The sequence below is a fragment of the Bombina bombina genome, chromosome 8 (assembly GCF_027579735.1).
Source record: "Bombina bombina isolate aBomBom1 chromosome 8, aBomBom1.pri, whole genome shotgun sequence".
In the NCBI taxonomy this organism is placed as follows: Eukaryota; Metazoa; Chordata; class Amphibia; order Anura; family Bombinatoridae; genus Bombina; species Bombina bombina.
The window spans coordinates 295450185-295476070 of NC_069506.1; the positions used below are offsets into that span (position 1 = coordinate 295450185).

General features: G+C 38.8%; 1 protein-coding gene across 7 annotated transcripts in view; it reads left to right on the forward strand.

The window, feature by feature from the left end:
- CASZ1 (castor zinc finger 1) overlaps nucleotides 1-25886 on the forward strand; it is a 569556-nt gene that overhangs the window by 256797 nt on the left and 286873 nt on the right. For 6 of the 7 annotated variants that reach the window (XM_053691479.1, XM_053691482.1, XM_053691481.1 and 3 more), the window contains one exon: nucleotides 19608-19679. The gene's annotated coding sequence lies outside the window, so the exon portion shown is untranslated. Of the gene's footprint in view, nucleotides 1-4577; nucleotides 4597-19607; nucleotides 19680-25886 lie in introns of those variants that run through there. The other variant, XM_053691483.1, reaches the window with a different exon arrangement.

Consider the following 25886-nt stretch of genomic DNA (forward strand, 5'->3'; position numbering starts at 1 on the left):
ATAGCCGGCTCCTCAGCAGTTGTATAGCCGGCTCCTCAGCAGCTGTATAGCCGGCACCTCAACAGTTGTATAGCCGGCTCCTCAGCAGTTGTATAGCCGGCACCTCAGCAGTTGTATAGCCGGCACCTCAGCAGTTGTATAGCCGGCACCTCAGCAGTTGTATAGCCGGCACCTCAGCAGTTGTATAGCCGGCACCTCAGCAGTTGTATAGCCGGCACCTCAGCAGTTGTATAGCCGGCACCTCAGCAGTTGTATAGCCGGCACCTCAGCAGCTGTATAGCCGGCACCTCAGCAGCTGTATAGCCGGCTCCTCAGCAGCTGTATAGCCGGCACCTCAGCAGCTGTATAGCCGGCACCTCAGCAGCTGTATAGCCGGCACCTCAGCAGTTGTATAGCCGGCACCTCAGCAGTTGTATAGCCGGCACCTCAGCAGTTGTATAGCCGGCACCTCAGCAGTTGTATAGCCGGCACCTCAGCAGTTGTATAGCCGGCACCTCAGCAGCTGTATAGCCGGCACCTCAGCAGTTGTATAGCCGGCTCCTCAGCAGTTGTATAGCCGGCACCTAAGCAGTTGTATAGCCGGCACCTCAGCAGTTGTACAGGCGGCACCTCAGCAGTTGTAAAGCCGGCACCTCAGCTGTTGTATAGCCGGCACCTCAGCAGCTGTATAGCCGGCTCCTCAGCAGTTGTATAGCCGGCACCTCAGCAGTTGTATAGCCGGCACCTCAGCAGCTGTATAGCCGGCACCTCAGCAGTTGTATAGCCGGCTCCTCAGCAGTTGTATAGCCGGCACCTAAGCAGTTGTATAGCCGGCACCTCAGCAGTTGTACAGGCGGCACCTCAGCAGTTGTATAGCCGGCTCCTCAGCAGTTGTATAGCAGGCTCCTCAGCAGCTGTATAGCCGGCACCTCAGCTGTTGTATAGCCGGCACCTCAGCAGCTGTATAGCCGGCTCCTCAGCAGTTGTATAGCCGGCACCTCAGCAGTTGTATAGCCGGCACCTCAGCAGCTGTATAGCCGGCACCTCAGCAGCTGTATAGCCGGCACCTCAGCAGTTGTATAGCCGGCTGCTTAGCAGTTGTATAGCCGGCACCTCAGCAGTTGTATAGCCGGCACCTAAGCAGTTGTATAGCCGGCACCTCAGCAGTTGTATAGCCGGCACCTCAGCAGTTGTATAGCCGGCTCCTCAGCAGTTGTATAGCCGGCACCTCAGCAGTTGTATAGCCGGCACCTCAGCAGTTGTATAGCCGGCACCTCAGCAGTTGTATAGCCGGCACCTCAGCAGTTGTATAGCCGGCACCTCAGCAGCTGTATAGCCGGCACCTCAGCAGTTGTATAGCCGGCTCCTCAGCAGTTGTATAGCCGGCACCTAAGCAGTTGTATAGCCGGCACCTCAGCAGTTGTACAGGCGGCACCTCAGCAGTTGTATAGCCGGCACCTCAGCAGTTGTATAGCCGGCACCTAAGCAGTTGTATAGCCGGCTCCTCAGCAGTTGTATAGCCGGCACCTCAGCAGTTGTATAGCCGGCACCTAAGCAGTTGTATAGCCGGCACCTAAGCAGTTGTATAGCCGGCACCTCAGCAGTTGTATAGCCGGCTCCTCAGCAGTTGTATAGCCGGCACCTCAGCAGTTGTATAGCCGGCACCTAAGCAGTTGTATAGCCGGCACCTAAGCAGTTGTATAGCCGGCACCTAAGCAGTTGTATAGCCGGCACCTCAGCAGTTGTATAGCCGGCACCTCAGCAGTTGTATAGCCGGCACCTAAGCAGTTGTATAGCCGGCACCTAAGCAGTTGTATAGCCGGCACCTAAGCAGTTGTATAGCCGGCACCTCAGCAGTTGTATAGCCGGCACCTCAGCAGTTGTATAGCCGGCTCCTCAGCAGCTGTATAGCCGGCACCTCAGCAGTTGTATAGCCGGCACCTCAGCAGTTGTACAGCCGGCACCTCAGCAGTTGTACAGCCGGCTCCTCAACAGTTGTACAGCCGGCTCCTCAGCAGTTGTATAGCCGGCACCTCAGCAGTTGTATAGCCGGCACCTCAGCAGTTGTATAGCCGGCACCTCAGCAGTTGTATAGCCGGCACCTCAGCAGTTGTATAGCCGGCACCTCAGCAGTTGTATAGCCGGCACCTCAGCAGTTGTATAGCCGGCACCTCAGCAGTTGTATAGCCGGCACCTCAGCAGTTGTATAGCCGGCACCTCAGCAGTTGTATAGCCGGCACCTCAGCAGTTGTATAGCCGGCACCTCAGCAGTTGTATAGCCGGCACCTCAGCAGTTGTATAGCCGGCACCTCAGCAGTTGTATAGCCGGCACCTAAGCAGTTGTATAGCCGGCACCTAAGCAGTTGTATAGCCGGCACCTCAGCAGTTGTATAGCCGGCTCCTCAGCAGTTGTATAGCCGGCACCTCAGCAGTTGTATAGCCGGCACCTAAGCAGTTGTATAGCCGGCACCTAAGCAGTTGTATAGCCGGCACCTAAGCAGTTGTATAGCCGGCACCTCAGCAGTTGTATAGCCGGCACCTCAGCAGTTGTATAGCCGGCTCCTCAGCAGCTGTATAGCCGGCACCTCAGCAGTTGTATAGCCGGCACCTCAGCAGTTGTACAGCCGGCACCTCAGCAGTTGTACAGCCGGCTCCTCAACAGTTGTACAGCCGGCTCCTCAGCAGTTGTATAGCCGGCACCTCAGCAGTTGTATAGCCGGCACCTCAGCAGTTGTATAGCCGGCACCTCAGCAGTTGTATAGCCGGCACATCAGCAGTTGTATAGCCGGCACCTCAGCAGTTGTATAGCCGGCACCTCAGCAGTTGTATAGCCGGCACCTCAGCAGTTGTATAGCCGGCACCTCAGCAGCTGTATAGCCGGCTCCTCAGCAGTTGTATAGCCGGCTCCTCAGCAGTTGTATAGCAGGCACCTCAGCAGTTGTATAGCAGACACCTCAGCAGTTGTATAGCCGGCACCTCAGCAGTTGTATAGCCGGCACCTCAGCAGCTGTATAGCCGGCTCCTCAGCAGTTGTATAGCCGGCTCCTCAGCAGTTGTATAGCCGGCTCCTCAGCAGTTGTATAGCCGGCACCTCAGCAGTTGTATAGCCGGCACCTCAGCAGCTGTATAGCCGGCACCTCAGCAGTTGTATAGCCGGCACCTCAGCAGTTGTACAGCCGGCACCTCAGCAGTTGTATAGCCGGCTCCTCAGCAGTTGTATAGCCGGCTCCTCAGCAGTTGTATAGCCGGCTCCTCAGCAGTTGTATAGCCGGCTCCTCAGCAGTTGTATAGCCGGCTCCTCAGCAGTTGTATAGCCGGCTCCTCAGCAGTTGTATAGCCGGCTCCTCAGCAGTTGTATAACCGGCTCCTCAGCAGTTGTATAGCCGGCTCCTCAGCAGTTGTATAGCCGGCTCCTCAGCAGTTGTATAGCCGGCTCCTCAGCAGTTCTATAGCCGGCTCCTCAGCAGCTGTATAGCCGGCTCCTCAACAGTTTTATAGCCGGCTCCTCAGCAGCTGTATAGCCGGCTCCTCAGCAGTTGTATAGCTGGCTCCTCAGCAGCTGTATAGCCTGATCCTCAGCAGCTGTATAGCCGGCTCCTCAGCAGTTGTATAGTCAGCTTCTCATTTTTTCTCTTTGGCTCCTGAGTAGCAAATTTTTAGACCTCTGTGTTTTAAATTATACTTAGTTATGTCTGAATAAAATAAATAAGAGCTGCATACAAATGGAGTGTTCCTTAAAGGAACTTGGGACCCAAACTATTTACTTGATGAATCAGATAGAACATACAATTTTTAACAACTTTCCAATTTACTTCTATTATTTAATTTGCTTTACTCTGCACTACTGGAGCAAACTGACCAAGTCTTATTAGCCAATGACAAGAGGCTCACATGTTTGCAGCCACCAGCTAGCTCACAGTAGTGTTTGCTGTTCCTGAGCCTACCTAGGTATGGTTTTCAACAAAGGATATCAAGAGAACAAAGCAAATTAGACATTAGAAATAAATTGTTTAAAATGACATGCTCTATCTGAATCATGAAAGTTAAGTTTTGGGTTTCATTTACCTAAATGTCTTTTACATGGTAAAGGTTATGTTAAATGATTTCTAAGCAAGTAGGAAGTGCATGTCTGGATACAATTGGTCCTTAAGGACTGATTGCTCACTGGCTAATAAACAGAACTCCCACAGATTTATTGGTGGACAGTGACATTCTTCATGAATAAAGAGAAAATGTTTTGTTCTCAGTGCAGAGAAGCCCTCTAGGGGTTAACCCTCAGTATCCCTCTCCAGAGATCAGAAAATGAGTTTTACAAACCAAGTGGTGGGAACTATCTCTGATGTTGGAGGCCAGTAGTCAGCCCTCTTGTGTGATATGCTAATTAGTGCATGTTGGTTTAAATACCTATGTGTACATGGCAGTAAAGAGCATGTGTTTGATTACTTACAGTTGTTCTCTCTAGGGACAACTTCAGACTATGACTTGCCATATGGGTCTCGCTGAGGAGCAAGTTGCTTTTAGGCAAATACCGGCTTGAAACACCTCTGGTAATTTGTCTAATCCGTCAGCACCATGAGAGGTTACTGAAAATTGTTTACTCTGCAGCCATAGGCCTAGGTAAGGTCCGTCGGTCCATGCTAAATGCTGTTTTTCAAAAGCTTACGACTTAATAATGTCTTGGCGAATTTGTCTGGAATTTGTTAGAAACACGTAAATGAGCCTGGTCTGTTTCATAGATGCTGGTATGTGAATACCTACAGGATAGACCATTCATTATGGGTAGATGTTATCATTTTAGGCAAAGCTACAGTCAAAACTACTGCATCCGTCTGTTGTAATGTGGAGGATTTATTTGGTTAATATGTTTTCTATTTCTTTCGTTTTTTATTCTTCACTTTTCCATAAAAAATATAAACAGCTACATTAACTGAACAGGCGATGATGCTGTTTTCAGTACCAGATATGGATTTTGTTAGTATTGACATTTTTATATCAAATTCGATGGAAATGTTGTGTGAAAGTAAATTTGTATCTTTTCTTTCTAATTTGACTGCACTATGTTTGAGATGTATAGTTTTAGGTAGACCTGAACAAACCGCCTGACTGACGGTTATTAACATGTTAGCCTGCTTGGTATATATATCCCCTAAACGCACTAGAGAGAGCCCAGATCATTATATTTTTTCACACCTTCTTATGTTAAAGGGATAGAAAGGACACAATTGAAATCTGCTTGGGGGCATTCAGTTTTAAATAGAGGCGTTTTTGCAATATACATGCATTAGTAAAGATGCTTCTAGTAAACGCTATTACTGTTTATCAGCTGCATACGCACATATGCTGAGAGGGCCCGTGCACGTGCATTTAAGCTCAGAGAGCTGACGGTGATGTGAATACTTAACGTGTATCTTACAAGCCACTGCTGACTCTGAGAAGGTTTAGTGTTTGAATGCTGGTGTACGGAGCCTAAGCATACGTGCATAGAAGTAAATGGCAAAAATTATAATATTTCTAATTGAAATGCACCCGTGCACATTTTATTTGTGACCTTTCTATCCCTGTAAAATGTTGATTATTTAAGTCTGGGAAGCAGAAGAGATAAGTTAATAGTACAGTAACGGAATTATATAGTCCTAGAAATAAGTAAATCTTACACTTAAAGAGATGTGTAAGAGTCTTTTCAATTTACTTCTGATATCACATTGGCTTCATTCTCTTGATATTGTTTGTTGGAAAACATACCTAGGTAACTAAGGAGCGGCAATGCACTTCTGGGTGCTAGCTAGTGAATGGCCGCTACACACATTTTTCTCTTGTTATTGTCTCACCAGTGTTTAGCTAGCTCCCAGTAGTGCATTGCTGATGTGGAGCTGGCTTTACCTATGAGTTTACCTCTTTGCATTGTGTTAAGGCATTTGCTTTTTGCATGTTTAACTTCCTAGCGAGCCAGACAGAAGCTGTTTATGCCAATAGCCGTAAATAACCTGGCAGGTCCGGCACAGGACTGGTGGGCAGTAGGAGATTACATACAAGCATTTCTATAGTAATAATAAGCTCTAACACATTACAATGTGCTGTTATGTCTGTATCATGTTCCTTTATCCTGTGTCTATGATGGGCTAGCAGTCTGCTTCCATATGTCATTATGAAGTGTTAAACTGTTTCAGCATTCACTTAGCTCACAGGTTCTTCTTGCACTCAACGCAGTTAAAGGAACACTAAATACATTACAACTGAATAACTGACACAAACACAATAAAACAATAGCACTTATTTTGAATTTGAAATGGGCAGTAGAATATTTTCTTGCCAATTAATCCAATGTTCCCTCCACTTGTATCATATGACAGCCATCAGCCAATCACAAAATGTATATACATTTTGTACATGCCATGCAGCCAGTAAGGCCAGTCGAATATTTGGTTGCTTTGGGAGAGGTATTAGCAGTAGAATTTGCGTGGTTCTTGTGCCCATTTACAGATCACTAGTTAGGCCACATCTGGAATATTGTGTACAGTTTTTGAGACCATGGGGCGGATTTTTTCCTTGTTTTGGCTCGCCGGAAACAGAAGTTATGAAGCATAAATTGTCCGCTTTCTCTGAGGCAGCGGACAGAAATCAACCCAATCGCATACGATCGGGTTGATTAACACCCCCTGCTAGCGGCCGATTGGCTGCGAATCTGCAGGGGGCGGAATTGCACCAGCAGTTCACAAGAACTGCTGGCGCAATGATAAATGCCGACAGCATATGCTGTCTGCATTTATCGATGTGCAGCGGACATGATACGCTACATTGTATCATGTCCGCTCGCACTATGTTAAATATACCCCCATATCTCCAAAAGGATATAAATAAACAAGAAACGGTCTGCTAAAATGGTACATGGTCTATAATATATTATACAAAGAAGGACTCTATGACCTAATAATAATAATAAAGTGGAAGCTGAAAACATTCTCCACAAACAAAAGTGATACCAAAACAAGGGGCTACAATTTTAAAGGGACAGTCTACTCTAGAATTGTTATTGTGTAAAAAGATAGATAATCCCTTTATTACCCATTTACCAGTTCCGGATAACCAACATGGTTATATTAATACGCATTTTACCCCTGGGATTACCTTATATCTAAGCCTCTGCAGACTGCCCCCTTATTTCAGATCTTTTGACAGGCATGCATTTTAGCCAATCAGTGCCCTTTCATAAGTAACTACACAGACGTGATCACATTCTTATCTATATGGCACACATAAACTAACGCTCTGTGAAAAACTGTCAGATGCATTCAGATAAGGGTCAGCCTTCAATGGCTTAGAAATTACCATATAACTAGGTTTAGTTTTCAACTAAGAATAACGAGAGAACAAAGCAAATTTGATGATAAAAGTAAATTGGAAAGTTGTTTAAAATGACGTTCCCTATCAGAATCCTGAAAGTTAAATTTTGATTAGACTGTCCTTTTAAGTTAGAGGGTAGCAGATTCAGGAGAAATGTGAGGAAGCAGTTTTTTTTTAAAGAAATGATGGTGGATTCATGGAATAAACTTTCAATAGAGTTTGTAGACTTGATTGGCCTTTTTGATTCTTATCTACCGTCAAATTCTATGTTTCTATGTAAACACAGGGACTGTAAAAGAATAAAAAAAATGCCTGGGACATGCATAAGTCTATCCTAAGTAATAAGTAACGTGTAATATCTGAGTGGGACATGCATAAGTCTATCCTAAGTAATAAGTAATGTAATATCTGAGTGGGACATGCATAAGTCTATCCTAAGTAATAAGTAATGTAATATCTGAGTGGGACATGCATAAGGCTATCCTAAGTAATAAGTAACATGTAATATCTGAGTGGGACATGCATAAGGCTATCCTAAGTAATAAGTAATGTAATATCTGAGTGGGGCATGCATAAGGCTATCCTAAGTAATAAGTAACATGTAATATCTGAGTGGGACATGCATAAGGCTATCCTAAGTAATAAGTAACATGTAATATCTGAGTGGGACATGCATACGTCTATCCTAAGTAATAAGTAACATGTAATATCTGAGTGGGACATGCATAAGTCTATCCTAAGTAATAAGTAACATGTAATATGGGTAGACTTAGTGGGACATGCATAAGTCTATCCTAAGTAATAGGTAACATGTAATATCTGAGTGGGACATGCATAAGTCTATCCTAAGTAATAAGTAACATGTAATATCTGAGTGGGACATGCATAAGTCTATCCTAAGTAATAGGTAACATGTAATATCTGAGTGGGACATGCATAAGTCTATCCTAAGTAATAAGTAACATGTAATATCTGAGTGGGACATGCATAAGTCTATCCTAAGTAATAGGTAACATGTAATATCTGAGTGGGACATGCATAAGTCTATCCTAAGTAATAGGTAACATGTAATATCTGAGTGGGACATGCATAAGTCTATCCTAAGTAATAGGTAACATGTAATATCTGAGTGGGACATGCATAAGTCTATCCTAAGTAATAGGTAACATGTAATATCTGAGTGGGACATGCATAAGGCTATCCTAAGTAATAAGTAACATGTAATATCTGAGTGGGACATGCATACGTCTATCCTAAGTAATAAGTAACATGTAATATCTTAGTGGGACATGCATAAGTCTATCCTAAGTAATAAGTAACATGTAATATCTTAGTGGGACATGCATAAGTCTATCCTAAGTAATAAGTAACATGTAATATCTGAGTGGGACATGCATAAGTCTATCCTAAGTAATAAGTAACGTAATATCTGAGTGGGACATGCATAAGTCTATCCTAAGTAATAAGTAACATGTAATATCTGAGTGGGACATGCATAAGTCTATCCTAAGTAATAAGTAACATGTAATATCTTAGTGGGACATGCATAAGTTTATCCTAAGTAATAAGTAACGTAATATCTGAGTGGGACATGCATACGTCTATCCTAAGTAATAAGTAACATGTAATATCTTAGTGGGACATGCATAAATCTATCCTAAGTAATAAGTAACATGTAATATCTGAGTGGGACATGCATACGTCTATCCTAAGTAATAAGTAACATGTAATATCTTAGTGGGACATGCATAAGTCTATCCTAAGTAATAAGTAACATGTAATATCTTAGTGGGACATGCATAAGTCTATCCTAAGTAATAAGTAACATGTAATATCTGAGTGGGACATGCATAAGTCTATCCTAAGTAATAAGTAACATGTAATATCTGAGTGGGACATGCATAAGTCTATCCTAAGTAATAAGTAACGTAATATCTGAGTGGGACATGCATAAGTCTATCCTAAGTAATAAGTAACATGTAATATCTTAGTGGGACATGCATACGTCTATCCTAAGTAATAAGTAACATGTAATATCTTAGTGGGACATGCATAAGTCTATCCTAAGTAATAAGTAACGTAATATCTGAGTGGGACATGCATAAGTTTATCCTAAGTAATAAGTAACATGTAATATCTTAGTGGGACATGCATAAGTCTATCCTAAGTAATAAGTAACGTAATATCTTAGTGGGACATGCATAAGTCTATCCTAAGTAATAAGTAACATGTAATATCTGAGTGGGACATGCATACGTCTATCCTAAGTAATAAGTAACATGTAATATCTGAGTGGGACATGCATAAGTCTATCCTAAGTAATAAGTAACGTAATATCTTAGTGGGACATGCATACGTCTATCCTAAGTAATAAGTAACATGTAATATCTTAGTGGGACATGCATAAGTCTATCCTAAGTAATAAGTAACGTAATATCTTAGTGGGACATGCATAAGTTTATCCTAAGTAATAGGTAACATGTAATATCTGAGTGGGACATGCATAAGTCTATCCTAAGTAATAAGTAACATGTAATATCTTAGTGGGACATGCATAAGTCTATCCTAAGTAATAAGTAACATGTAATATCTTAGTGGGACATGCATACGTCTATCCTAAGTAATAAGTAACATGTAATATCTTAGTGGGACATGCATAAGTCTATCCTAAGTAATAAGTAACATGTAATATCTGAGTGGGACATGCATAAGTCTATCATAAGTAATAAGTAACATGTAATATCTTAGTGGGACATGCATAAGTCTATCCTAAGTAATAAGTAACGTAATATCTTAGTGGGACATGCATAAGTCTATCCTAAGTAATAGGTAACATGTAATATCTGAGTGGGACATGCATAAGGCTATCCTAAGTAATAAGTAACATGTAATATCTGAGTGGGACATGCATAAGGCTATCCTAAGTAATAAGTAACGTAATATCTTAGTGGGACATGCATAAGTTTATCCTAAGTAATAAGTAACGTAATATCTTAGTGGGACATGCATAAGTCTATCCTAAGTAATAGGTAACATGTAATATCTGAGTGGGACATGCATAAGTCTATCCTAAGTAATAGGTAACATGTAATATCTGAGTGGGACATGCATAAGTCTATCCTAAGTAATTGGTAACATGTAATATCTGAGTGGGACATGCATAAGTTTATCCTAAGTAATAGGTAACATGTAATATCTTTGTGGGACATGCATAAGTCTATCCTAAGTAATAAGTAACGTAATATCTTAGTGGGACATGCATAAGTCTATCCTAAGTAATAGGTAACATGTAATATCTGAGTGGGACATGCATAAGGCTATCCTAAGTAATAAGTAACATGTAATATCTGAGTGGGACATGCATAAGTCTATCCTAAGTAATAAGTAACGTAATATCTTAGTGGGACATGCATAAGTCTATCCTAAGTAATAGGTAACATGTAATATCTGAGTGGGACATGCATAAGTCTATCCTAAGTAATAGGTAACATGTAATATCTGAGTGGGACATGCATAAGTTTATCCTAAGTAATAGGTAACATGTAATATCTGAGTGGGACATGCATAAGTCTATCCTAAGTAATAGGTAACATGTAATATCTGAGTGGGACATGCATAAGTTTATCCTAAGTAATAAGTAACATGTAATATCTTAGTGGGACATGCATACGTCTATCCTAAGTAATAAGTAACATGTAATATCTTAGTGGGACATGCATAAGTCTATCCTAAGTAATAAGTAACATGTAATATCTGAGTGGGACATGCATAAGTCTATCATAAGTAATAAGTAACATGTAATATCTTAGTGGGACATGCATAAGTCTATCCTAAGTAATAAGTAACATGTAATATCTGAGTGGGACATGCATAAGTCTATCATAAGTAATAAGTAACATGTAATATCTTAGTGGGACATGCATAAGTCTATCCTAAGTAATAAGTAACGTAATATCTTAGTGGGACATGCATAAGTCTATCCTAAGTAATAGGTAACATGTAATATCTGAGTGGGACATGCATAAGGCTATCCTAAGTAATAAGTAACATGTAATATCTGAGTGGGACATGCATAAGGCTATCCTAAGTAATAAGTAACGTAATATCTTAGTGGGACATGCATAAGTTTATCCTAAGTAATAAGTAACGTAATATCTTAGTGGGACATGCATAAGTCTATCCTAAGTAATAGGTAACATGTAATATCTGAGTGGGACATGCATAAGTCTATCCTAAGTAATAGGTAACATGTAATATCTGAGTGGGACATGCATAAGTCTATCCTAAGTAATAGGTAACATGTAATATCTGAGTGGGACATGCATAAGTTTATCCTAAGTAATAGGTAACATGTAATATCTTTGTGGGACATGCATAAGTCTATCCTAAGTAATAAGTAACGTAATATCTTAGTGGGACATGCATAAGTCTATCCTAAGTAATAGGTAACATGTAATATCTGAGTGGGACATGCATAAGGCTATCCTAAGTAATAAGTAACATGTAATATCTGAGTGGGACATGCATAAGTCTATCCTAAGTAATAAGTAACGTAATATCTTAGTGGGACATGCATAAGTCTATCCTAAGTAATAGGTAACATGTAATATCTGAGTGGGACATGCATAAGTCTATCCTAAGTAATAGGTAACATGTAATATCTGAGTGGGACATGCATAAGTTTATCCTAAGTAATAGGTAACATGTAATATCTGAGTGGGACATGCATAAGTCTATCCTAAGTAATAGGTAACATGTAATATCTGAGTGGGACATGCATAAGTTTATCCTAAGTAATAGGTAACATGTAATATCTGAGTGGGACATGCATAAGTCTATCCTAAGTAATAGGTAACATGTAATATCTGAGTGGGACATGCATAAGTCTATCCTAAGTAATAGGTAACATGTAATATCTGAGTGGGACATGCATAAGTTTATCCTAAGTAATAAGTAACGTAATATCTGAGTGGGACATGCATAAGTCTATCCTAAGTAATAAGTAACATGTAATATCTTAGTGGGACATGCATAAGTCTATCCTAAGTAATAGGTAACATGTAATATCTGAGTGGGACATGCATAAGTTTATCCTAAGTAATAGGTAACATGTAATATCTGAGTGGGACATGCATAAGTTTATCCTAAGTAATAGGTAACATGTAATATCTGAGTGGGACATGCATAAGTTTATCCTAAGTAATAAGTAACGTAATATCTGAGTGGGACATGCATAAGTTTATCCTAAGTAATAGGTAACATGTAATATCTGAGTGGGACATGCATAAGTCTATCCTAAGTAATAGGTAACATGTAATATCTGAGTGGGACATGCATAAGTCTATCCTAAGTAATAAGTAACATGTAATATGGGTAGACTTAGTGGGACATGCATAAGTCTATCCTAAGTAATAAGTAACGTAATATCTTAGTGGGACATGCATAAGTCTATCCTAAGTAATAGGTAACATGTAATATCTGAGTGGGACATGCATAAGGCTATCCTAAGTAATAAGTAACATGTAATATCTGAGTGGGACATGCATAAGTCTATCCTAAGTAATAGGTAACATGTAATATCTGAGTGGGACATGCATAAGTTTATCCTAAGTAATAAGTAACGTAATATCTGAGTGGGACATGCATAAGTCTATCCTAAGTAATAGGTAACATGTAATATGGGTAGACTTGGTGGGTCTTTTGGTTCTTATCTACTGTAAAATTCTTGTTTCTATAGATATATACTGTGCACTTTTGCACATGCTCAGTAGGAGCCGGAGAAAGTGTGTATATATAAATAATGTGCACGTTTTGATAATAGAAGTATTTTTTTAATTTTGTCTTTTATCTAAATCATGAAACTTTCATTTTGACTTTAGTGGCTTTTTTTTTAGTCGTGCAAAATCACCAACACTTACAAAGATACGTATAGCTCATTTAACTTAGTAGCTTATATGAAAAAAAGTTCTAGGTTTGAGTATTTTTAAAGGGATATTTGAATGCAATGAAACAATGCTTTAATTCACAAAAGCAAAATCTATTTAATTTTCCTGTAATAGAAATGTGAATCTATTAAACACATAGGCAAGCAACTGTGCAATTAGAATATGTGCTAACACATTAAAAGACTTCTCATTCATCTTTATTTCTCTTTAAGTTAAATTGCACACTTGTATAGCGTATTCTATTCTTTTCAGATAATATATACATATACTATTTTATCTAAAATATTTCTATTACTTTTTTGGGCACATAAATATAATTTTATCAATCTTTCCAAAATGTTTTCTATATAAGAGGCACAATTTGTAATTTTGTATTAAATATGGAAACATAATTCTTGGGTTTGGTAATACAAGGTGACCGATAGCTAAATTGTTGACATATTTCAACGCGTTCATATATAGAATGTTTGATTATGACAAACAGTGACTCATTGTCAGCTCCATAAAATATAAATCACTTGGCAGTGTTAGAATCTGCAATTTCTAGCTAGCAAGCGAGGCTGATCTGCTCACAAGGAGATCTGAAAATACTGGGTTTTCCCCGAACAAGGGAGACTCTGGTGTTTGTGCTGCACGCTGCAGCTTTATTAGTAAGCCGCTGTATTACTGTGCGCTCACTTCTAACCTTTACTGGAAAATGTAACAAATCTATTTCACATTTTATCGTATTTTATCTAATAATGATTCAGCTACAGTTTATGTACTGTATTATACTGGAATGTGTTTTTATGGAACAAGATAGTGATTCATCTTTTATATGGGCAGTGAAACAGTTAAAATGTTTAAAACATTTTTGAATACAATTTAAATGTAATCTAAATATATCAGGAAATTAATATGTATGCACCCATAGTGCTGCCTTAAAGGGAAGTAAAACCCAATCTGAACAACCCAGATTATGTTTAAAGGGACATGATACCCAAATGTTGAAACACTTGAAAGTGATTATTATTATTATCGGTTATTTGTAGAGCGCCAACAGATTCCACAGCGCTAATGCAGCGTAACTGTAAAAAACTGATATCGCCTGAACATCTCCAGGTTTAAAGGGAAAATATTTTCATGTCAGCTTTTTACAGGTATGCTGCATCACTTTCAATTGATTAAGCATATGAGTATTATGTCCCTTTAATAAAGAAAAGTTTAAAAAAAAAAATTCATGATGTATTTTGATGTATTTTGTCACCTTTTTCTGAAATTGTATTGTGAAAACATTTTCCTATTCTTGTTGAGAATTGAGATTGCAAGTTCTAGACTTTAGAATCTTGCCCTAGCATGCAGGTAGCAATTGCTTGATCAGCACAGGAGTTCACTTATATCTTTTTCTATTAGGCATCAGTAAGATACGATAAACTTTTTAAAGAGGTGTGTATTTTGTTCAAGGTATTGTGTGCATATATATTTGAAAAATAGTTTTTAGTCCCTTTAAAGGGACACTGAACCCAATTTTTTTTTTCTATCGTGATTCAGATAGAGCATGCAATTTTAAGCAACTTTCTAATTGACTCCTATTATCAAATTGTCTTCATTCTCTTGGTATCTATTTGAAATGCAAGAATGTAAGTTTAGATGCCAGCCCATTTTTGGTGAACAACCTGGGTTGTTCTTGCTGATTGGTGGATAAATTCACCCACCAATAAACAAGTGCTTTCCATGGTCTGAACCAAAAAAATTGCTTAGATACCTTCTTTTTCAAATAAAGAAAGCAAGAGAACGAAGAAAAATTGATAATAGGTTTAGAAAGTTGCTTAAAATTGCATGCTCTATCTGAATCACGAAAGAAAAAATTTGAGTTAAGTGTCCCTTTAATTGTCAGTGACTAATAAAGATAGAGACACATACAGTCACAATCGGACAAAAATAGTTTATTAAAGGGACACTGAACCCAATTTTTTTCTTTTGTGATTCAGATAGAGCATGCAATTTCAAGTAACTTTCTAATTTACTCCTATTATCAATTTTTCTTCATTCTCTTGCTATCTTTATTTGAAAACAAAGGCATCGAAGCTACTTTTTTGGTTCAGTCATCTGGACAGCACTTTTTTATTGGTGGATGAATTTACCCACCAATCAGCAAGAATAACCCATTAGAATGTTGCTTAAAATTGCATGCTCTGTCTGAATCACAAAAGTAAAAAATTGGGTTCTGTGTCCCTTTAAGCACAGGAATATCTGTTTTATTAAAAACAAATAATAATGATAAAAGTGATCATTTATGTTTAATAAAAATGTCAGTTGTAGCAAAAGTCAAATTTGAACTATGAAATGATAGAAAATGATATGAAAATGATATGAAACTGTTACTTACGTCATATGTTTATATTGTTATTCAGACACATTAGGTGTTAAAGGGACACTGAACCCAAATTATTTCTTTCATGATTCAGAGACAGCATTCAATTTTAAGCAACTTTCTAATTTACTCCTATTATCAGTTTTTCGTCATTCTCTTGCTATCTTTATTTGCAAAGCATGAATGTAAATTTAGAATCCGGCCCATTTTTGGTAAACAACTTGGGTTGTTCTTGCTGATTGGTTGATTAATGCAATAATAAACCAATAAACAAGTGCTGTCCAGTGGCTGAACCAAAAATTGACTGGCTCCTTAGCTTAGATGCCTTCTTTTTCAAATAAAGATAGCAAAAGAACAAAGAAATATTGATAATAGGAGTAAATTAGAAATTTGCTTAAAATTGCATTCTCTATCTGAATCATGATAGAAAATGTTTGTGTCTAGTATCCCTTTAAGTACTGAGTCAAGTTAGCTGCAATGTTTATCTTTTGCTTTCAAGAAGTTTTGTGAAAATAACGTTTGTCGTGAGCTCCTCTGATAACAATCACTAGTGGATTTTAAAGGTTGTTACAAATGCAGTTGTGATATCTGGTAAGCAGACAAGGAAAGAGAAGCGCACTACATGCAAAGTTTATATAGTGTCCGGGCCCACACAAAGTTTTCAAGCAAAAGGTGAAAAACCAGGTTTAGCCTCACAGGGACAGTCTTTGTGCAATTATCAAAGAAAACAGCCTGTCCCTGCGAGCGGGGAGATGTCTCCCATAGAAATAATGAACATTTGCATTGGAAGACGAAGTACACAGGGAGAACCTGGTGTATGTTTAAACTTTAATTACGCCTAATCCAAATCGAAGTGCGCTGTTTTCAGTGCGCTGTACCTTAAATTCATTGTTATTTTCATATGCATAGATTTTCCTTTCAGAGTAATTAGTGTTTGACGTATTTTGATAAAAGTTTGCTATCTTCTAATTTGCGAGAAAAAAACAGTGAGATCTGTGTGATGGAAATGTTTTGATAATCACTCTGGTATTTGCGAGACAAATTCATACACACCCACTTTCAGCCCATTTAAAAAAAAAAAAATTGTATTTTGTATTAAGTATGAATTTCTATGTGTTTATTGCACATCCAGTGTATTTAAATTACAATTCACACTGTGCATATTTAATATGATTTAGTCCTGTGTAATTTACTTACACATTTTACATTTTTGATAAAATACGATTTGTGGTGAACAATTTTGTTACGATTTTTGATGCACTTAACAATACATTTTTTTCCTGAATATTTTAGTGTAGACGATTCAATTATTAATTTTATATGATTTTCATTGTGGACTTTTGTAATGTCTGCATCTCCTTCTCATACAAAATGCAGTATACACCCCTTAGCAACACGCCCTGTTTTCAGGGTAACAAGTGGCTTTAGATATATCCACTAGGGAAATAAAAGTATTGGCAGCATTCTTAAATAATCATTCCAGCTCAGAGACCTTTAGATTACCGGGCCCTTTATGTTAACTGTTGTACACCAATAATTATGTTTTAAAGGGCCACTAAACCCGAAATCTTTCTTTCATGATTCAGATAGAGAATATAAATTTAAACAACATTACAATTTACTTCTATTATTTATTTTGCTTAATTTTTTAGATATCCTTAGTTGAAGAAAAAGCAATGCACATGGTGAGCCAATCACACGAGGCTTCTATGTGCAGCAACCAATCAGAAGCTACTGAGCATATCTAGATATGCTTTTCAGCAAAGAATATCAAGATAATAAAACAAATTAGATCATATAAGTAAATTAGAAAGATGTTTAAAACTGCATTCTCTTTCTAAATCATGAAAGAAAAAAATGTGGGTTTCATGTCCCTTTAACTACACAAAATTCATAGGAAAGAACCAGATTTAAACACAAATAGTTTATTTTGGTTTTGAGGATTACAGGAAGTGTAGCTGTGCCTCAAGGACTGAAAGCTCATTCGCTGATAAACAGAATTCTCGTTACTTGCCTCATAAGCATTACATTTGTTTTCTCAGTACATAGAAACAATGTCAAATTCCCTCTTTTAGATGCAATAAAGAATTAAATGACTTTTGTGACTCTGTAACTCTTTGGGACCTGCACATGTGCTGTAAGTCAGAGGGTTAAACTGAGCACTTCAGAAGTGAGTTCATAATAATGGTTTGGAGACAGATCACACACAGAAATGAGAGTTTCCGTAGTAAATCTTAAACGTCAAGTGGCTGCTGTTGCAATGCGTTCCAGGGCTTTTTGTCAGCAAACTGGTGAATGGAGGATCTAATGTGAGAGAGCGCATGGAAAAAAAGGCAAAGTAAATAAAACCAGGGCTATTATTCGGAACCTGAATGAGTGAGCATCTATTAGAAACCTATTTCACTTTTGTGCGCACAGGGCCTCCCAGCTGTCCCAGCATGTGAGCGACGCAGTTGTTAAACTAGAAGACAAAATATTTGGCAACTACCAGAGGTTGTTTTTCAAACTCAAGTTGCTATAGAAACGCTCAGCCCATCCAAGCCAGGGGGCCAAAAATATCTCCCCACTCCCCCCTACAAAAAATAAGCAAACTGATATGATATGAGGATCATAAGAGCAGCTGACGGAGGAGGGAGTGAAGGGCGTTAGAGATGTACTTTACCCTCAAATCCTCAGGGCCTTTCAAAATTTGCATGTTGAGTGTATTGCTTGGGGCCACTTCCCACTTAATCATAGTTTTTAATGCAAAAGAGCAATCCTAAGGTTCGGCTACTTTTATATGTAATCTGTGCCTAACACTTAGGCTGTTTAAGGGCTTTCAGCACATCACATTTCTCTACACTCCAAACCCTTATTAAACATAAAGAGGCAGTGAAACCTTTAATATTTGTTAGAGCCTGGGAAATATGTAGCTAAAGTCCTGCTCCAGTCACACGGGAGTTAAACATCCCATGAAAACCCTCCGTCTTGGAACATTTGCACCAATTTCAGTTACAACATAATGATTCATTGATTATTTTGAGTAAATTGTAGTAAAGGGCAGTCAAGTGCGCATAGTTTGGCACTAGTGAGAATAAAGTATAAACGTGCACTGAGCGTATGTGAGGAGCTGTGTGCACCGTTTATGTATTTGTTTCTTACCATTTACAGCTGACACCTGTCTGTTTTCTCTTTGGTTAAAGGGACATGATACCCAAATGTTAAAGCAATTGAAAGTGATGCATCGTATCCGTAAAACGCTGACTAGAAAATATCACCTTATCCTTTATAAAAAAGGAAGATATTTTACTTTAAAAATGTCCTCATTAGCCACATCCCATTGCAAAGGAAATTTAAGCAGCCAATCAAAATGCTAGGGAGCGTGCATCTGGCATGTTCAGGCACAGCCATGTTATTTCCCTCAGCAATTTAAAGGGACAGTCTAGTCCAAAAGAAACTTTCCATGATTCAGAAAGGACATGTAATTTTAAACAACTTTCCAATTTACTTTTATCACCAGATTTGCTTTGTTCTCTTGGTATTCTTAGTTGAAAGCTAAGCCTAGAGGTTCATATGCTAATTTCTTTGACCTTGAAATCCGCCTCTTATCTGAATACATTTTGACAGTTTTTCACCACTAGCGGGTGTTAGTTCATTTGTGTCATATTGATAACACTCTGCTCACGCACGTGGAGTTACCTAGGAGTCAGAACTAATTGGCTAAAATGCAAGTCTGTCAAAAGGACTGAAATAAGGGGGCAGTTGCGGAGGCTTAGATACAAGGTAATCACAGAGTTAGAAAGTGTGTTAATATAACTGTGTTGGTTATGCAAATTTAGTGAATGGGTAATAAAGGGATTATCTATCTTTTAAACAGTAAAACTTCTTGTGTAGACTGTCCCTTTAAGGAACTTTACTATGAAATCTTTAAAGTGAAATCTCATAAGAACATAATGTGAACGCAGCACTGATGACGCTTATTGGCTGTATTTTTTTTTCTTCTTTTTCAGCTTGTAGCTTACAGCAGCTGAAGTATAACTGTTCACAGAGCACTTACTCTGGGGAGCTGAGGAAATGTTGAGGTAAAGTATCTGTTTTTTGCATAGAGATGTTCATGTGATATTTTCTTGTCGGCTTTTTACAATTATGCTGCACGACTTTCAAGTGATTTAGTATATGGGTATTATGCCCCTTTAAATGGTTGTTTCACATTACCGGCTCCAGCCTTGCACAATTCTCTTTACAGTAGTGAAACAAGGGATTTTATTCTGTACTTCTCTTAATTCCCATAAAACACCTTATTCTTTGTATTCTTACAACAACTAGAAAAGCTTCAGACCTTCCTTCTTGGCACCAATATCAGTGACTTCCATAAAGCATTGTGCAGGTATTGGTGTATTGGCTGGTGTTCCCTGAGCCGCACAGGCAAATACTAATGACTGCTACTGTGCTAGTGATTAACACCCCTAAGCGTCTGGTGGCCAACAAATATATCTTAGAGTAGTTCATTTTGCTTCCTGCATGTGGCTAATACAGTGCAAACTACCCACCCCCATCACTGGTCTGAGGAGTGCCCATTACACTGAGATGCTGTTTGATGAAACCACAGCCAAGGATGCCACACAGGAATCACAAACCTTTTTAGTGTATCAAGTCCAGTGGTATTATTTGTGCTCTCCATAAAGACAAAGATTTACACTTACAGTTCTTATCCATCCTTACTATACTATATTACACTTAAATAAGCTGTGTTGTACCTCACTTACAGAGAAGCCTGGCTAGTGCATGTCTTGTTTACTCCCAGAATGCTTCAGCTGCAAGTTTACAAATGTTGTTATATTTGCAGATGATAATACAATAGTTGCTTGACGTTGCAGTATACAGAATGTTCCTATTTATTATTGCTTAATTTAAGCAATTGGCTTCACAATGAATTGCAACCCTTTGGCATTTAAGAATTAAAACTGTATATTAAAGGGGCAGTAAACCTAGCAAATAATGTTATATAATTCTGCACATAGTGCAGAATTATATAACATTAGCTTAGCGCCAGCTTTCTAAAGCAAAGGGTTAGAGCAGCGCGGCACGCTGTCTAGTCACAGCCGGGCCGATCGCGCTAATAAACTCAATGTAGCTCGCTCCCGCTCTGGTCTGGTAGCGGGAGCAAGCTACAGTGAGTTTAATAGCGTGATCGGGACGGCTGTGATTAGACAGCGTGCCGCGATGCGCTTAGGAGAAAAAAACAAACCCGCTCAGTAGAGCCAGGAGTAGCGTTCTGTTTTTATTGTAAAATACCTCTCTAACCCTTTGCTTTAGAAAGCTGGCGCTAAGCTAACGTTATATAATTCTGCACTATTATTTGCTAGGTTTACTGCCCCTTTAATATTAGGGTTAGGTTGACATTAAAGTCAGACCATATTACTGTAATATACCAAAACTCCTTTACTACTGAGATTACACAAAGCTGACCGCAGAAGGACTTCCTGATTCACCTTTAATTTAGCACCTTGTTTAAAAGTGTTTACTGAGTAAGTAATTTACTGAATTGTAAAGTACAAATCTAATATATATATTCAGATAAGGATCAAAGAACAAAAGTATTGCAGTATGCAGTGATACCGACTCTACGAATACAGCTACTTCGATATTCAGATCTAAACAAATGTAAAGAGTGAACCTTATGGGCTTGAAGTATTTGTTGGTTTTACATATTTGGCTCAAATGAGTTTGTGTCTAAATTTCATTTAGCAAATGTATTAAATCAGTAACATAGAATATTACATTTGTAACTTGATACATATTTTATCCAGGTTATCTAAAATATAATCCAGTTGTTCTACATTACATTAATGTTTCTGTTCACAGCTCCTTGCTGTCGGTCCTCTTTAGCTCTGGCTGATAGATTCTGAATGGGAAGCAATCCTCAGACTTAGTTATAATAGCAGCGCACCGTACTGCTGGCAGGACCTACATGCAAGTCTCATTATGTGTTTAAAAGGTCTCCCAACATGCATAGTGCCAAACGTTGCCAACCACCCCTAAGGAGTGACATCTTCCTTGTTTTGTTATCCCTACATCAGCTGGCATTTCTAGTGTTGGCTCCTGGTGCCAGGGGATTCATTTGGGCAGAGAGGAATTTCCGGAATTTATATTGAAGTAGGCTTGGCTTGCCCCCTGCCAACAACTAGCTGATGCCAGGGCCCCTGAGACTAGCTTACAGTAGTGACAAACATATTGACCAACTTGCCACCGTTATCGATTTTCTTGTTCTTAGAGTTCTTTTTCTTTCTTTTTTTTTTCTTTTTTTTTTTTTATATGGCAGCAGTTATGCAAGTTAGACTAGAAGCATTCAAGAAACCTCCTGTTTGATTATACATCATTTAACTGATCTAGACCACCCCAGGAATCATCCCACATGTTCTGCATATCATGTTAAATCAGGGGTGTACGAGATTTTATACATAGCCATAGTGGAAATAAAAACATAAACTGTACATATGTGTAAGCAAACTTCAACTGAGCAATATATTATCTAAATATATTCCTTTGTGTATACATCTTCCTGTATTATTGTGTAGATCCAGGCACACACAGCACACATGCACACACATATACTCTTATACAGAGACATGTATATATATATATATATATATATATATATATATATATATATATATATATATATATATATATATATATATATATATATATATAGAGAGAGAGAGAGAGAGACAGAGACGTAAATGCATGCATACACACACCCATACATACACACACACACATATATAAAAAATGCATTCACATATATACACATATATAGACACACATGCACAGCAAACATGAACACATATACACACACACAGCACATATGCACACACATATACTCTTATACATACACACACATATATAGTGACACACATTAATACACACATAGACACACACCCATACATACACACATATATAGAGACACACATTAATACACACACTCACCCATACCTATAGCTACACACACATATACAGAGGCACACATAAATATGTGCATACACGCACACATCCATACATACACAGACACATATATAGAAATGTATTCACACATATACACCTATATAGACACACATACACAGAAAACATGCACACACATACACACACACAGCACACGTGCACATGCATATACTCTTATACATACTCACACATTTATAGAGACACACATTAATACATGCATACACACACACTCATACATACACACACATATATAGAGGCACACATAAATACATGCATACACACACACCCCCATACATACACACACACATATATAGAAATGCATTCACACATATACAAATATATAGACACACATATACACTGCACACACATATACTCTTATACATACACACACATATATAGTGACATACATTAAAACACACATACACACACACTCATACATACACACATATATAGAGACACACATAAATACACTCATACACACACCCATACCCATAGCTACACACACATATATAGAGACAGACATAAATACACGCATACACACACACACCCATACCCATAGCTACACACATTTATATATAGATATGTATTCACACATATACACATATATAGACACACATACACAGCAAACATGCACACACATATACACACACACAGCACACATACACACATAAACAACACAGCACACTTGCACACACACATATACATGCATGCACACACACCCATACCCATAGCTACACACCCACCCATACATACACACATATACACCCATAAGCACACATTTATAGACACACACATATATACACACACAGCACACATGCACACACATATACGGACATACACACACACATAAACAACACAGCACACTTGCACACACATATACATGCATGCACACACACCCATACCATAGCTACACACACACCCATACCATAGCTACACACACACCCATACATACACACATATACATACATATACACCCATAAGCACACATTTATAGACACACACATATATATACACAAACAGCACACATGCACACGCATATACGGACATACACACACTCATAAACAACACAGCACACTTGCACACACATATACATGCATGCACACACACACACACATACCCATAGCTACACACACACCCATACATATACACACATAAGCACACATTTATAGACACGCACATATATACACATGCACACGCATATACGGACATACACACACACATAAACAACACAGCACACTTGCACACACATATAGATACATATACACCCATAAGCACACATTTATAGACACACATGTATACAAATAGACATACACACCGACTCAAAAAGAATCTCCCACTCCGCATGTCACATTCTGACATCATCTTATTTGTGCCATGCTGGCTTAATATGTGATATTCAGTCATATAACATGTGAGTGAATGTACTAAACTTTTTGCAAATGAAGAACAATTTCCGTAGCATCATTATCTGTGTGAGTCTAGGATCACATTGCACTGATAAAAACATTTTGATTGGGGCAGGAGATTTCCTCCCCCCCTCCCTGTTTTAAATGGACAGTAGACAGTAATGTACAGGGAGTGCAGAATTATTAGGCAAATGAGTATTTTGACCACATCATCCTCTTTATGCATGTTGTCTTACTCCAAGCTGTATAGGCTCGAAAGCCTACTACCAATTAAGCATATTAGGTGATGTGCATATCTGTAATGAGAAGGGGTGTGGTCTAATGACATCAACACCCTATATCAGGTGTGCATAATTATTAGGCAACTTCCTTTCCTTTGGCAAAATGGGTCAAAAGAAGGACTTGACAGGCTCAGAAAAGTAAAAAATAGTGAGATATCTTGCAGAGGGATGCAGCACTCTTAAAATTGCAAAGCTTCTGAAGCGTGATCATCGAACAATCAAGCGTTTCATTCAAAATAGTCAACAGGGTCGCAAGAAGCGTGTGGAAAAACCAAGGCGCAAAATAACTGCCCATGAACTGAGAAAAGTCAAGCGTGCAGCTGCCAAGATGCCACTTGCCACCAGTTTGGCCATATTTCAGAGCTGCAACATCACTGGAGTGCCCAAAAGCACAAAGTGTGCAATACTGAGAGACATGGCCAAGGTAAGAATGGCTGAAAGACGACCACCACTGAACAAGACACACAAGCTGAAACGTCAAGACTGGGCCAAGAAATATCTCAAGACTGATTTTTCTAAGGTTTTATGGACTGATGAAATGAGAGTGAGTCTTGATGGGCCAGATGGATGGGCCCGTGGCTGGATTGGTAAAGGGCAGAGAGCTCCAGTCCGACTCAGACGCCAGCAAGGTGGAGGTGGAGTACTGGTTTGGGCTGGTATCATCAAAGATGAGCTTGTGGGGCCTTTTCGGGTTGAGGATGGAGTCAAGCTCAACTCCCAGTCCTACTGCCAGTTTCTGGAAGACACCTTCTTCAAGCAGTGGTACAGGAAGAAGTCTGCATCCTTCAAGAAAAACATGATTTTCATGCAGGACAATGCTCCATCATACGCGTCCAAGTACTCCACAGCGTGGCTGGCAAGAAAGGGTATAAAAGAAGAAAATCTAATGACATGGCCTCCTTGTTCACCTGATCTGAACCCCATTGAGAACCTGTGGTCCATCATCAAATGTGAGATTTACAAGGAGGGAAAACAGTACACCTCTCTGAACAGTGTCTGGGAGGCTGTGGTTGCTGCTGCACGCAATGTTGATGGTGAACAGATCAAAACACTGACAGAATCCATGGATGGCAGGCTTTTGAGTGTCCTTGCAAAGAAAGGTGGCTATATTGGTCACTGATTTGTTTTTGTTTTGTTTTTGAATGTCAGAAATGTATATTTGTGAATGTTGAGATGTTATATTGGTTTCACTGGTAAAAATAAATAATTGAAATGGGTATATATTTGTTTTTTGTTAAGTTGCCTAATAATTATGCACAGTAATAGTCACCTGCACACACAGATATCCCCCTAAAATAGCTAAAACTAAAAACAAACTAAAAACTACTTCCAAAACTATTCAGCTTTGATATTAATGAGTTTTTTGGGTTCATTGAGAACATGGTTGTTGTTCAATAATAAAATGAATCCTCAAAAATACAACTTGCCTAATAATTCTGCACTCCCTGTATATCATAATTATAACAGAGCTCTATTTCAATTAATTAAAATATAATTGTATTATTTTTGCTATACATTTTTTATATTTAAGCTGCTTTTTTTTTTTTTTTTTTTAAAGTTACAGGACTGTTGCCTGTATGTGTATAACTGGTTCTTAAGG